The sequence below is a fragment of the Equus przewalskii genome, chromosome 19, assembly GCF_037783145.1.
Source record: "Equus przewalskii isolate Varuska chromosome 19, EquPr2, whole genome shotgun sequence".
Classification (NCBI taxonomy): Eukaryota; Metazoa; Chordata; class Mammalia; order Perissodactyla; family Equidae; genus Equus; species Equus przewalskii.
Genome location: NC_091849.1, coordinates 6478213 through 6492918, shown reverse-complemented (window position 1 = coordinate 6492918; position 14706 = coordinate 6478213). Strand labels below are relative to the sequence as shown.

The following is a 14706-nucleotide window of genomic DNA, read 5'->3' as shown; positions in this document are numbered from 1 at the left end:
CACTGCCATCCTTCCAAGAGAGGACTGTGCGAGACGCAGCCTTCTGAGTGGCCCCGGTGTGGCCCAGGGGTAAGAGTGTGGGCTCTGAGGTCCAGCTCCACTTTTCATTACTTGTGCAAGTGTGGGAAATTCACTTAATCTCTCAGCATCTCAGTTTTCTCATCTGTAAAATCTGCTGAATGAGTGTAACCTGCTTAGAAGAGTCCCTGGCACTATTGTGTTTGCTGTTAACACCCGGAGGAGTGATCGCTGTCTATATCGGTCATGGTCCAGTCTCAGGACTAGGACGATACTGCAGCTATTTTTAAGGGGAGAGAATGTAGTACATTGGAAGGGTTGGAGGAATGGCTATCAGCACACCTCCAGGTGGTGGCCTCTGGAACTGTTGAGTTCAAGAGCACACAACTGCCTGAGCTGAGATGCAAAGATCAGGAAGCTATGCTGCCACCACCAGGAAGCTGCGGACTGGATAGTGCTGAGTTGGGTCCCCATAGCCACCAGAATGCCTTTCAACATCCATGAAGACGAGGCTGGACATGCTGCAGCAAATCCCTCCCAGTTAACCTATTTGTTAGCGAAAAGCTGCCATGTAAGCAAGAAAATGGCTCCCACCTCATTTCTGCCTTTGGAGCCTCCTGGACCCGTGTCTGCTATAACCAGCCTCTGAGATGGTACCCAACGATCCCTGCCTCCTGCTGTTCACATCCTAGTGTACTCCCTCCACCATTGTACCAGGGGTGGTCTGTGTGGCCAAGAAAACACAGCAGAAGTGACGGTGTGTCACTTCCAACATTGGGTTGTATGACTTCTATCATCACTACGCTCTCTTGTTCTTTTTCTCTTTCAGATCCCTCGCTCTGGGGGGGAAACTAGTTGCCTTGTCTTGAGGACATTCATGTGGCCCTGTAAAGAAGCCCATGTGGTGAGGAACTGAGGCCGCCTGCCAACAACCATGTGAGCGAACGTGGAAGCAGCTCCCCCAGCTTCAGAGACAACAGTCTCATGAAGCCAGTGGACACCCAGGCTTCATGAGGGACCCTGAGGCGGAACAGCTCAGCCAAGCTGCTCCCAGACTCCTGCCCCTCAGAACTAGGAGAGAGAATAAATGTCACTATGTTAAGTGCCTAGGTTTTGGAGTAATTTGTTACTTAGCAATAGATATAGATAATTAATACAGCATCTAACTGGGAGGACTTAGTTCACCTCCCAAATCCTAGCTGCAGGAAATACGGAATGTGGATTTCAGCCTTCCAGCTCTGCAGTGCGGAGAAGCACATGAGGAAGGGGGGCGGGTGCCGAGCGATCCGGTCCACACAACATGCCAGCCGTTTCATAGCAAGGATGCCAACACGATCACGTCTGTACGGAGGGAGGGCTCTGATCACCAGCACATCTCAGAGAACTCCCCCTTGCCAGCACCTTGTTCATCTTTATTAACCATTCACAAATCAGGTCCTTCGTTTACTACGATTGCTGTCATCCAACAGCAGGGACTCTGCCCTCAGCGCCTCGATCGCAGAGAGAGAACAGAATTCTTTTTATATCACCTGGAGCTTTACTAAGAATGTCGCATGATTCTCCACTAAGTGGAACCCATCCCTCCGGGGGCTTATAATAAAGTGAAGCACCACAGTGACAAAATAATCCTGCGGAAGGCACCAGGTTGGGGCATGAAGTCCTGCTGCAGATCCACTTGGGCTGTTGCTGATGGATCAGCTGATGAGCAAATCGTTTGAGCTCCCTCTGCCACCACGCCTGCCTCCTAAATGGTGTGAGAGCAGCTTGAAGAGATCCACAGCTCTCCAAGAGCAGTTTCCTTGGTGGTTCTCAAAAACGCCTCAAGAAAAATGTCCAACACTTAGCAAAACCTAAGGCATTGTCTTTGAGGAGTCGCACACCAGCAGGAAGTGACCGAGGTAAGAGCCGGTTGCAGCGACAGAGGCATCCGTGTCTTTGTTTTCGAGAAGCCATGAGGGCCATTTAGCAGAGAAATGGTGCCCTAGGATGGGGCCCTCTGCTCAGGAGGCTAAGGAAGGCTCCAAATGGAGGAAGTAAGGCGGGCGGTTCTCAAGGGTGACAGCGAGGGTGCAGAGCATTAATACCTCTTCTCTAAGAAATGATGGCAAGGCTTAAACGGAAGGGATAAGAGACTGTGAAAAGGTCCCAGAGTAGATGCTGTGCATGAGGGAGAGGCCTAAATGACGAATGATTTATTAAGTGGATTTTATAAGAGTTAAGCAGGGTTAGCAGGAGTGTCTAATTCGTACTTAGGACTCCCATGTCTTTTATTAGGGAGTATTGTGACAGGGATTTATTTCTTTATAAAGAAGTTGGGGGGGTTGGAAAAGCAAAGGTAAATAAATATTACATTAATGTCCTGGATCTCTTAGCCATTTTTATATGTAAAAAAATCTAAAATATCTAAAAAAGCCTAACCCAAAAACACACCGAACATAGATTATCAGCTTGTTAAGTGGTCGTTGCGCTCCACCCCAACCAGTGTGTGCTCCAGTTTCATACCATCCACACACATCAACACTCTCAACAGCTTGTTGGACTCAGAGGTTTTCATTTCTACACATCAGCTAGTGAGCAGACACTCTGAGATGTTGTACGCTGAGGTTCTGCCTGCCAGTTCAACGTCTGCAGTGTTGTCGTCTCTAGGTATGGTAAGCTTCTGCGGGATGCAATTCTACTGCCCTTGGACCCCACTGTATTTTACACCTGGTGGAATATGGAAAAATTATCATTTCTGGCTTTCTAAACTTAAAATATTTAAGTATGAAACGTGAAAATTGTTGCATGACACAAGAGTAGCAAATCCTAATGTTCAATCAGATGCCCATTATATTTAATCCGGTTGATTCTCTGTTCAATTTTGAAGTAAAAGAACAATATTGGAGAATATTATTAAAAGACTATGTGTAAAAAGCAACTGTTGGAGAGTTCATCTCTGGGAAAGGAGAATCATTCATGAAGTGTAGCCCCGTCAGACTCCCAGAGAACAGCAGGAACATGTTATATGAAAACACTGGGAACCCTCATGCAGACAGACTCTCCAGGAGCAGTTTATTCACTGCCATGGCACAAACTGAGCACCCCTGATCCTTTGCAGAGATGTGAAACCTCACTGAAACGAACAATTATAATTTAGAGGGGACTTCCAAAGATGGTCATCAAGGTACCAACAACCAACAGACCAGGGCACCTTTGTTTTCCTTCTTTCTTTCCCTTCCTTCCTTCCTTTCTCTCTCTCTGTCTCCCTCTCTCTTACTCTCTTCCTATCTTTTTTTAAATGCAAAACAGCCACTCTTTAAATACACACACATTCACAGATATAGACATAGATATGCCTGCAGATGTCGATGAAGATCTAGACAGAGACACACACATACACATACAGACAGTAACGTCTTCTGCCCTCTCTGTCCCATTCCCTCCAGGGAGCCGTGGGCTGCTTCTAAGCCTGTGGACCGCCTGCTTTGGGTGAGTCTTCTCAAGGGAGGGTGGGGTTATTATCTTATAGAAGCAGGGCCACAGAGGCTGCCTCTGCAAAAGGAACTCTGGGTGAGCAATTTCCCCTCTAAGGGACTCCAGGTGTGGCCAGGCACAATTGGCGTCTCTAGAACAAACTTGATATAGTGCTATGAAAGCATGACAACTGCCCACGTGGTGTCTGTGTGCACTTCCAGTAGGGAGTAAATTAGCCCAACTTTCAAGAGGGTAATCTGGCGATATATCTTTAATAACTTCATGTTCATAGATTCTTTCCCCAAAATTCTACTTCTAAGATTTTACGAGATGAAAACAAAGATCTACATGTAAGGATCTTCATAAGGGGATTATTTATATTAGAAAAAATATTCAAAAGGAGATTAATTAAGCTATGCTATATACCGAGCCGTAGAATATTATGCAAATATTTAAAATGACGGTGTAGACGAATATGTCATATGTAGGAGGGATTTTCAGGATGTAAACTGAGAAAAAAAGATTTAAATTGTGGTATAATAAAAGCTATATTTAGTCTTTGTCCCCAGTGCCTGGCACGGAGCTCCTGAAACCCTCGGATTTGCTCAGTGATAGGCGCATCTTCAGTATTCATAAGGAGCCCCCTTTGATCACACCTGAGTTCATGGGAAGTGGGAGCTGGAGACTGAGCTCTATAAAAACTCTCAAACAAGGAGATTTGATAAGCTTCCGAACTGGCAAACACATCCATGTGCTGGGAGAATAGTGCATCCCACCCCCACCAGGACAGAAGCTCCTGAGTTCAGGAAGCTTCCATACCTCTTCATCTGGCTACTCATTTGTATTCTTTATGATAAACTGTATGCATATAACAATAATAATAGTAAATAGTGAAGTGTCTTCCTGAGCTGTGTGAGCCATTCTAACAAATTATCCAACCTGAGGAGGGGGTCGTGGGTACTCCTGATTTATAGCCATGCGTCGGAAGTATGGATGGCTTTCCTTGGGACTTGCAACTGGCATCTGGTGGTCCTATGGGACTGAGCATCTTAAACCTGTGGAATCTGATGCTACGGGTAGACAATGTTAAAATTGTGTTGAATTGTAGGACACCCAGTTGGTGTTCAGAGAATTGGATGTCAGTGTTAGAAAACATCTCCAAAAGAGTAACGTTTAGAAAACATTCCCCAATTTTATTTATAAACACACACAGGGAAAAACTGGAGGGCTATGCAACAAAATTTAATTATGGTTATTTCTTAAGGGAGAGATGATGGATGATTTTTCTATTATGAATAGCTATTATTTTTATAACCAGAAACAATTTACCTTTGAAATCAATGTTTACACAGAGTTGGTGATAACACTCATTGTATAATGTTAAGTGAAAATGAGAATGCAAAATTGAACATTGTACACGGTCACAACTATGTTAAAAATGTGGAGCCAACAGACAGGAAACACAGTCCAGGGTGGAGATGTCTGTCTCCGTGGTGAGCCTACAGGTGACTCCTTCTTCTTTACTATATTTTCCATGTTTGTCTAAAATGGGCATATGTTAATATTAACTCTTTTTTTTAACTTAAGGAAACTTGAGGATCAGAGAGAATAAGAGGTTTATCCAAGGCCACCATTGTCAGCAGACAAGCTGGGACTGCAAGCTGGAGAATCTGACCAGGGCGCAGTGGACACTGCGATGTGCTACCCAGAGCCTGTTCAGGAACAACTTATCTCCCCAGCTGCTGGAAGTGCTATCACAAGAGAGCCCTCAAATGTCAAAGTGCCTCAGCTGACAAGAGTCACCTTGCCCAAGGTCATACACCGTTTCCAGGTGGCTCACACCCAGTGATGGAGGGTTACAAAGGACGCCAGCTGGGACAACTCTAAAGGGCCCTTCCAGCTCCACAGCTCCCCAAGGGGTCACCTGAGGCCTTCCTCTGCCCATTCTGCTTCCTTCCTCTCCTTTCCACAGGTGTGGCTCCCCAGACCTCTCCCTAATAAACACCCGGACAATAATCTTCCCCTCAGAGTTGACTTCCCAGAGAACCCAACATGTGACAGTTGGGAGGTACCAGGAGTGGTTGGAGAAAGCAGACACTAAGATGAGATATTGGAGCTGGATCATCTGCCACCAGACTGATGATGAAAACCCATCGCTGGTGGGAGGCAGAGGCCAGACAGCCCTGGCACACGATGGAAGCACGGTTGTTGGAACCTCCAGCAGTGGTGAAAAGGGACAGCATATGAGTGTAGGGAATGCATTAACTGGTGCCATGCATCCGGCACTTGAGAAATGCAGGGGAAATCATTGCCATAAGGACAACAGAATTGCGTGACTACTGTTGAAGCTGATTGACTTCTGGAAAAAGATAAGGAAAACCTGAGAGTGATTAATCAACCATTTAAAGCCAGGTTTGACAGCCAGGGGCCTTCTTGGGGGCAGGTAAAGAGGCTCTCATCTTCTGCAGGGGGAGGCAGACAAGACTGAAGACAGGCAAGGAACTCCATCTCCAGAGCAGCAGTTTCAGAAAGGCTTACACTTTTAAACAAGCCATGCCTGCTGTACCAAGGCCAGGGCTCTGGTTGGAAAGAATGGTCCCCTGACACATGGGATGGGATGCCCAGGGTGAGGCTGCTGAGAATCTTGAAAGTCTGGATACTGCTGACCCCTCTGAGCCCACAGAATAGGCTGCTCCTCCCCAGCCCCCTGCTTGAAGATGGTGCAGAGGCCTCTCCCCGATCAAACGTGTGTGCTCCTTTCAGGGTCAGACCCATCTCCCCTTCTGGCCACAAATCCTATTACTAGGGTAAAGGCACAACTTAGCCCAGCCAGGGACATGCTGGGCCTGAGAAGGAGGAAAGGGACTCTCCCACTAAGGAGCTGGAGCTGCAGGACCCACCACCTGGAGCAGCAGGGCGGGCAGGGCATGCAGAGGACGGGACTCTGAGGATGCTGGGGCAACGGGGGTGGAACACGACGGCTGATAAAGGAAATGTTATGGGTTGGGAGCCTTCTCCTGGATCCAGGATGGAGCATCCAAGGAAGGGCCTGGGGGATGGTGCGGACATGCTACCAGGAAGGCCCCTGGTAGTGGGAGAGGTGATGCTGCACTGAGGCCAGAATGCCAGAGCTTCAGCGGCACGTGGTGAAGAGATTAAACTGCTCAGAGGAATGTACATGCTCACGGGGTATCCTACACAAGGCTGGAAAACTCAGCAGGGGGATAGACTCCCCATGAAGGTCCATGGGACACTCTGCTCCCCAAGGCACTAAGGAGTCCGCTGGTGAGAGGGGCTCCGGCTGCGCTCAGAAGTTCAGTGGTGGCTCTGCAGGACACGCTGCCACAGACCTGGACTCACCGACAGGAAAGGGAATGAAAGGACTCCAAAACCACAGAGGCCACTTCATGGCATGTCACCATCAGAAGCCAGGGGAGGCAATTATCACAGTGAGTGTGCAGGTCAGAGGTGTAGCCAGGGGTCCTGACCCACAGGGAGTTAGGAAAATAGTTACTAGAACACAGGGCCCCTGGGGCAAAATAGAGGGGCAGCCAAAAAGGATAGCATTCCATCTGTGCAATCAAGGAAATCAAGCATGGAGGAACTGGAGGCTGAGGGCAGTACCCCAGTTTCACTCAATTTCTAGACGTGATCCAGATTTTGGACCCAGAGCTCACCGACTGGAGGAGAATCTGTGTCCCCAGGAGGAGGGAAGGAGAGAAGGAAGGAAGGAACGAACGAAGGAACGAAGGAAGGAAGGAAGGGAGGGAAGGATGGAGGAAGGAAGGAAGGAAGGCAGGGCCTGCAACACCATGGCAAGTATACATGGTAACGATTCCCCAAAGGGAACTATGGTCACTTACTTGGATAACTGTCCACTGGAGAAAGGCAGATACCCAAATGTTTTGAAGACTGTTGGACACAGGATCCAAGTTGACATTGTAGAGTCACAAAGCAATGTCATGCCCGCCCACCTTAGATTAGGAACATAAAGAAGCCAGGTAGTAAATGGAGTCCTGGCCTGGGCCCAGCTCACAGTGGGCCCACTGGGTCCATGGACCCCGCTGGTGGTCATTTCTCTGGTCCCTGATTGTCTAATTGGGATAGACATACTTGGAAGCTGGCCCAGCATCCATAGTGGGTCCTTGGCCTGTGGGGTAAGAGCCATCCTAGTGGAGAAAGCCCAGTGGAGCCTCTACAATCACTGCGCCTCCCACAGCCAGTCTCCCTGGGCCCTCCCCACCCCCCCTCCCCGTCCCCACCCCCTGCATCCAAGTGAGTAAATGGAGGCTGGCAAACTGTTTCTATAAAGGGCTGGGGAGTAAATATTTTAGGCTTTTTCAGCCAAAAAAGAATATCGTCAACTCCTTGAGCAACTGTTCCCCCCAAAATGCTAATATTCTTTTTTACATTTTACACTTAAAAATGTAAAAACCATTCTTAGTTCTCAGGCTGTACAAAAACAGAAGCAGGCTGGTGACATAATAGTATGGTCTCTGTCAAGTTCACCATTTTTAGAGCAGGCCCAAGAGGACCGGGAGACCCCTCAGGAGGCACAGTGAAAACAACTTTCCTTTGGGTCAGATAGTCCCTAGGACAGTGGATTGTCGAATCTTGGACACATCTGAAGTTTTTTTTTTTTTTTAAACTAAGAAATTTATCCGAAGCAGAGTAAACTTAGAACAAGAGCCCTCAGCCGGGGAGTCTAGTCCCTCCGCTCAGGTGCACGCAGACTCTGCGGGCGTGTGTATTTCTCCGTGAGCGGAGCCTGCAGACACGGCTTTCCTCACGTGTTCGCAGGCTCTGGAAGAACCTCTAGCGCGGTGGCGCCATCCCTCACTGCCGCCCGGCCGTCCCCGAGGGGCGGAGGATGACCGCTGCCTGGCTTCCCCGGTGAGCACTCACCATCCCCAGAAGGCGTCTGGGCTGCAGAGGGCTCAGGCATCCGCGGGATGCAGGGGCAAAGCTGCGCTCGTCGACAGACTGCACGGTTCAATAACTCATTTTGCTGCTGAGGCAATAAAATAAATAAAGGACCTGGCTGGAAGTTGAAAGTGCCCGTGTCCAGTGCTTCTCGGAGGCCGAGTTGATGGGCTTTAACAGCTTTGGTCGGCGCAGGACACGGGCAGACTGTCCCAGCAGTGTGCCCTCTGTTGCCTTGGTAACCGAACTTGAAATAAGGTGATGGCTGGAACTGGGTATCAAATCAATTTGTTGGAGGTACAAAGGTGGGGAAGGCAAACTTCACATAAAACCACAGACTTCAGACTTCACATTCACCACCCCTCCAGCTTGTGTGTACCTGCGCTCATTTACCTCCCACCCTGCTTACCCAGCCCGTTCCTCCCAAACCCAGAGCCCGCCCCCCAGGGCCCCCAAAATGAAAATCACCAATTCTGATTGTGCTGTCCTGATCAATAGATGCTTTTTTCCACGCTGCCTCTTAGGGGAGGATCAAATGAGAAGAGCCAAGGGCAGAAGTGCACAGGCAAAGCTCTTTTGTATTACAAGCCTTAGCAGTGGGGCCGTCCGTAAAGCAGGGAGCTAGGAATTGCTGTGCGAATCAGGCGTGAAGAGACTGTTCCAGAGGGAAGGAGAGTCCCAAATATTCCAGCAGGTGAATCACACATTCTTAGCCTTTGCCTGGCTTCAGCCTCGGGGAATGACACCAGTTACCACCTTGGCTGGATCAAGGGTGGGATAGATCTAAAGAAGAACCTTCGCAGGCGTCCTGTACCACTCCCATCCCAAACATTTAGCACGCTGCATCGTAATTGCCTAATGATTTCTCTGGCCATCTAGTCAGCTACGGACTAAGTAAATGGCAGCTCAAGACAGTTTTGATGAATGAATTAATGAATTTTAATGGAGATAGTGGTGAGAAATCCTTCAGCCAGTGCAGAGTCCTTGGGGTTCTTAATGCTCTTCTCACAGCCTCCTTCCTACCTGAGTCCCACCTTCCCAAACTTACAAAGACGAGGAGCACCTTCTCCCCCTCTGAACCGAGAGCCCCAAGGAGAAAGCCTTCTCCCCAAGTCAGACGCATAATTGGCACTCAATACATGCTTGCCAATTAAGCTGCATTGATTATCATGCAAAATAATCTGACATTATTTTAGAATCAGTTTGGGGCCTCCACCTTTTATATTGCCAATTGAGTAAGTCAAGAAACTTTTTGTTGAGTGTGTCAATCAGGATAGGCAGGCATTAGCTAACCTGCTCTCTACAGAGCAAAATAGTAAATATTTTCTGCTTTCCAGGCCATGTAGTCTCTGTCACAATGATTCATGGCTGTCACTGCAGCGTGATAGCAGCTGTATGTGTATGTAATAGGTGTATATGGATGGGTGTAACTGTGTTCCAATAAAACTTTATTTACAAACTCAGGTGGAGGGCCAGATTTGGCCATGGGCTGTAGCTTGCCACCCCATAAGCTAGGCTAGGCTATAGCAACAAACACCACTAAAATCTCAGAGGTTGGACACAGTGAAAGGTCATTTCCCCCTCATGCTACGTGTCCAATATGGGTTGGTGGTGGGGATAGGGGATTTGTTCCACAAAGTTACTCTACACCATCTTATAACACTGCCATCTCTACATGAGGCTTGTGTTTCCCACGACAGGAGAGGGGAGAGCCAAGCTCTGGCAAATAAATGCCTTAGCCCAGAAGGGACACACATCACTTCCACTCTCATGTCTTGGTCCAGAACTTATCACTTGGCCACGCCTAAATTCAAGGGTATAGAAAATTGTAATCCCAAATTAGAAGAGAGCTGAATATTGGCGAATCATAGTATTATCCACCACACTGAGCATTAGTTTTGTGCAAAGCCCTATTCGGAAGAAGAAAATGACTAAAAGGAGGTCTCTGCCCAACAGTGGATGAGACAGGCTACACAAAGAGCTGATGCGAGGCAACTGCGATAAGCGAGTAGAGTCTACTATCCCTTTAGCTGCAAACTCTATATATCAAATCTGATAAAAATTTGATTAAAAAAATCACAACTAAGCATAACAAGGGCATCAGGGCCAGTGTCCTAATTATTTACACATTCAACGGGCAGTGCAAATTCAGATGTCTGGCACAGGAGTCTCCCGCCCATCAGGGCCTCCAGTCTATTTCTAGATTGAAGAAGGTGGGCCTGGGGGGGTGGGGGGGGGGGGAGGTGAGAAGAGCAGAAGAGAAGGAGACAAGCACAGCCTTCCAGCAGGAAAAAGGCAGGATTTAAATTTTTAAAATAATTAAAAAATTACCTGGGGGGCTGGCCCCGTGGCCGAGTGGTTAAGTTCGCGCGCTCCGCTGCAGGCGGCCCAGTGTTTCGTTGGTTCGAGTCCTGGGCGCGGACATGGCACTGCTCATCAGACCACGCTGAGGCAGCGTCCCACATGCCACAACTGGAAGAACTCACAACGAAGAATACACAACTATGTACCGGGGGGGCTTTGGGGAGAAAAAGGAAAAAATAAAATCTTTAAAAAAAAAAAAAAAATTACCTGGGAGATTGTCAGAGGTTACAAAGGACAGGCACTTAGCCCAAGCAAGTTTTACACTTTGTCAGCAACAGACACCTGTGGATTCTCTCTTTGAACTTCCAAATATAACTTTGGGGGAAAATTCTAGTAAAATTCATTTCCTAAATAGGGACAAACCTGGAATTTGAAAAGCCTGGAGTGAAGCTGTAGGGAAAGGGAAAGAAAAGAGACCAACACACGGCACGCTGTGCCCTAGTCCATCCCTGCCTTCAAGCCTTGGGTGGCATGAGGCACCAGGCCAGCCCAGTGCTGAGAGAACTGTGAGGGGCAGTGGCTCAGGCCTTAGGGGGTGGTTTTCCTGCCTAACGAAACAATCCATTTTGTCAGTGCCCAGGAATACTTACCTTCTCCCCAGAGGCTTCCAAGAATTAATTAATACTAAATGCTTGTCAGGCCCTTTGCCAATGTTAAGGATTTATTTAGTATGAAAAGCCAGAGTAAGCACAAATAGAAGAGTTTGGCTTTTTAAAATAAATACTCCAAATGATGACAGGCAAAAATGACCTTTCCATGTGGAAAACACAAGGGAGAGAGGCGTTCCTATAAAAAAAAGTTTCATTTCCACACCACACAGAATGCAGGTTACACACTTGCATGCACAAAGCCAGATACTTAATGAATAAAATCTATATTATGATATTGTAATAACTGTTAGTGTACAGCTAAAGATAAGAACCTTGTTACTTCCTCTAAGACACAGTTTTGGTACCTGCAGTAAGCAACAACATGTGGCTATTTCTTGGGGTTACAGTGGAACAACTGAAAGACGAGGTTGTCTGTTGTCCAGAGGATGCACAGAGGCAGAGGGTCTTACCTGGAGCTAGTCAAGCTGCAGAGTCTGAGACAACAGTCCCCAAGGCTGGCTTTGCTTCTGACACCACCTGTCACTTCAGGCGTTTTCTGAAACTACCCCCATTTCAAATAGTTCACCAGAAAGACTCACAGAACTCACTGAGAGCTGTTATACTCATGGCTATTGTTTATTACAAGGAAAAGATTAGAACCAGCCAAAGGAAGACATGCGTGGGGCAGAGTCTGGGGGGTTCCAAATAGAAGGTCTCCATTGACCTCAGGATGCATCACCCTCCAGTATCAATGTGTGACAATACACATGGAGTATTGCCAACCAGGGAAGCTCACTCAAGATTTGGTGTCCAGAGTTTTTATTGTGACTTCATTACATAGGCATGATTGATTGGTTGATGGCCAATGTGGTTGAACTCAGTTCCAGCTCTCCACTCCATGGAATTTGGGCTGATGGAGGGGACCACCATGAGTCACCTCATTAGCATCAGTTACCTTGTGTGGTCCAAGGGCCTGACCATGAATAACAAAGACTCCTCTATCACTCAGGGCATTCAAGGCTTTAGAAGTTACCTCCCAGGGGCAAGAAACAAAAGTCAGATCTCTCTTTGGGTGAAGCCAAATTCCTTACTAGACGGGTCCCAAAGAAAAGGAAGGAAGAAACTCCCAATAGCTTTGCCTGGAAAATTTGCTGGGGGCAGAGGGATCTAAGCAGGGGCGTCCAAGAGGTTTGAGGGGGAAATGATCATGTCCCCCTGGGGCAAGTCAGGGGATTGTATGTCTATAACTTCACATGCCTAAGTCCTTTCTGGACTTCACAGTTTCCCAGAATGTGATTCCAAACCCAGACTCTCTTCTCCTCTCTTCTGTCCACTTACAAATCTCATTTATCTATAGCTCAAGGTCTTTTTCAAGCTTCATGTTCTTTGTGAAGTTTGACTTTTAAAAAATGGCTACGAGCAACGGGTACTCTCATTCATTGCTGGTGGGAATGCAAAATGGTACAGCCACTTTGGAAGACAGTTTGGTTGTTTCTTATGAAACTAAACATACTCTTAACATATGATTCAGCAATTGTGCTCCTTGGTATTTACCCAAAGGAGATGAAAATTTATGTTCACACAAAAACCTGCCTATGCATGTTTGTAGCAGCTTTATTCATAATTGGCAAAAGTTGGAAGCAACCAAGATGTCCTTCAGTAGGTGAATGGATAAGTAAACTGTGGTACATCCAGACAATGGAGGAGTATTTAATGCTAAAAAGAAAGGAACTAGCAAGCCATGAAAAGACGTGGAGGAAACTTAAATGCATATTAGTAAGTGAAAGAAGCCAATCTGAAAAGGCTACGTTCTGTACAATTCCAACCATATGACATCTGGGAAAGGCAAAACTGTGGAGACAATACAAAGATCAACGGTTGTAAGGGATTAGCGGAGGAGAGAGGGATGAATAATGGAGCACAGTGGCCTTTTAGAGCAGTGAAACTATTCTGTATGCTACGATAACGGTGGATACATGTCATTATACATTTATCAAAACTCATAGAATGTACAACACCAAGGGTGAACCCTAATGTGAACTATGGAGTCTGTGTGACAATGATGTGTCAAGGCAGGTTCATCAGTTGTAATAAACGTACCTCTGCGGCGGCGGATGCTGATGTAGGGGAGGCCAGGCCTGTGTGGGGGCAGGGAGTATGTGGGGAATCTCTGTACCTTCCACTCAACATTGCTGTGAAGCTAAGACTGCTCTGAAAAATAGTCTATTAACAAAAAAATTGGCTGCAAATTCTTTGACACTCCTCCCATCAAGAGGCAGGAAGTTTGTATTCCCTCCTGTTCTGTCTGGGTGGGCTTGGACTCTGCCTGATGTCCAGGGTCTGGTCAGAGAAGGCGATGCCACTCCCACTTTGTTTGCTGGGACAAGCCTTTAGAGCCAACAAAGTTCAGGCCACCCAGAGAGGCCAAATGCGGGTGTTCCAGCCGCCGTCCCAGGGGAGGTCCCGGCTGACAGCCAGCATCATCCAGTGGACGCGTGAGCGTGGATGCCTCCAGACAGTGGAGGTGCCAGGCATGGTGGAGCAGAGGCAGGTGTCCCTGCTGTATTCTGTCCAAATTCCTGACCCAGACCTCATGAGTGCAATAAAATGGTTGCTTTGTGTTTAATTTTGGAGTGGTTTGTTACTCCGTGATAGTGATGCGGGGTCGGTGAGCCGAGGAGTCGAAAGGAAGATTTCTTAGACCCTCAAGATCTGGCAGTAGTGCTCTTTTATTTAGAGAATAGTGTGGAATAGCATGGGGACAGGACCCATGGGCAGTCAGAGCTTCTGCTGCCACCGCTTCTGCTGCCCCCGCTGGCATGGGGACAGGGCCCATGGGCAGGCAGAGCAGCTGCTGCTGCCCCCGCTGGCATGGGGACAGGACCCATGGGCAGGCAGAGCTGGTGCGTGGGGACAGGACCCACGGGCGGTCAGAGCTCCTGCTGCTGCTCTGAGTTGAGGGTTAGGGCTAATTTTATAAGGCATGGGTACGTGACTTATTTTTACTGGAAAAAAGAAAAGATGATGTAAAAAGTCATTAAATGATTTCAGTGCAGATGGGGTCTGGTTATTGTGCGGTCATATAACTTTAGATACGAATCTGGCCATATAGATCGGCATGCAGATGGGGATGCCCTGGGCTTCTCTCCCTGGGGCAGTCCTAATTCATACCACAAAAAAAGTCCACTGGGTCTTATAGTTTGGCATGTAGGCCAGGTCACCTTGGGCTTCTCTAGCTGGGGCAGCCTTAATCCACATCAATAGTAACTTAAACATGAAAGTTGCCTAGACTAGTGATTAATAGGGGATTCCAGATTCTTCCTGACCCCACCACTTACCACCTCTGCTACTTTGCGCA

At 47.6% G+C, this 14706-nt stretch overlaps 1 long non-coding RNA gene across 1 annotated transcript; it reads left to right on the top strand.

Annotated features, from left to right (window-relative positions):
• Nucleotides 1-847: 847 nt before the first annotated feature.
• Nucleotides 848-8518, top strand: LOC139077223 (uncharacterized). The gene is made up of 2 exons (XR_011529549.1): nt 848-1916; nt 5059-8518. It is a non-coding gene; the product is annotated as an uncharacterized lncRNA (long non-coding RNA).
• Nucleotides 8519-14706: the final 6188 nt, after the last annotated feature.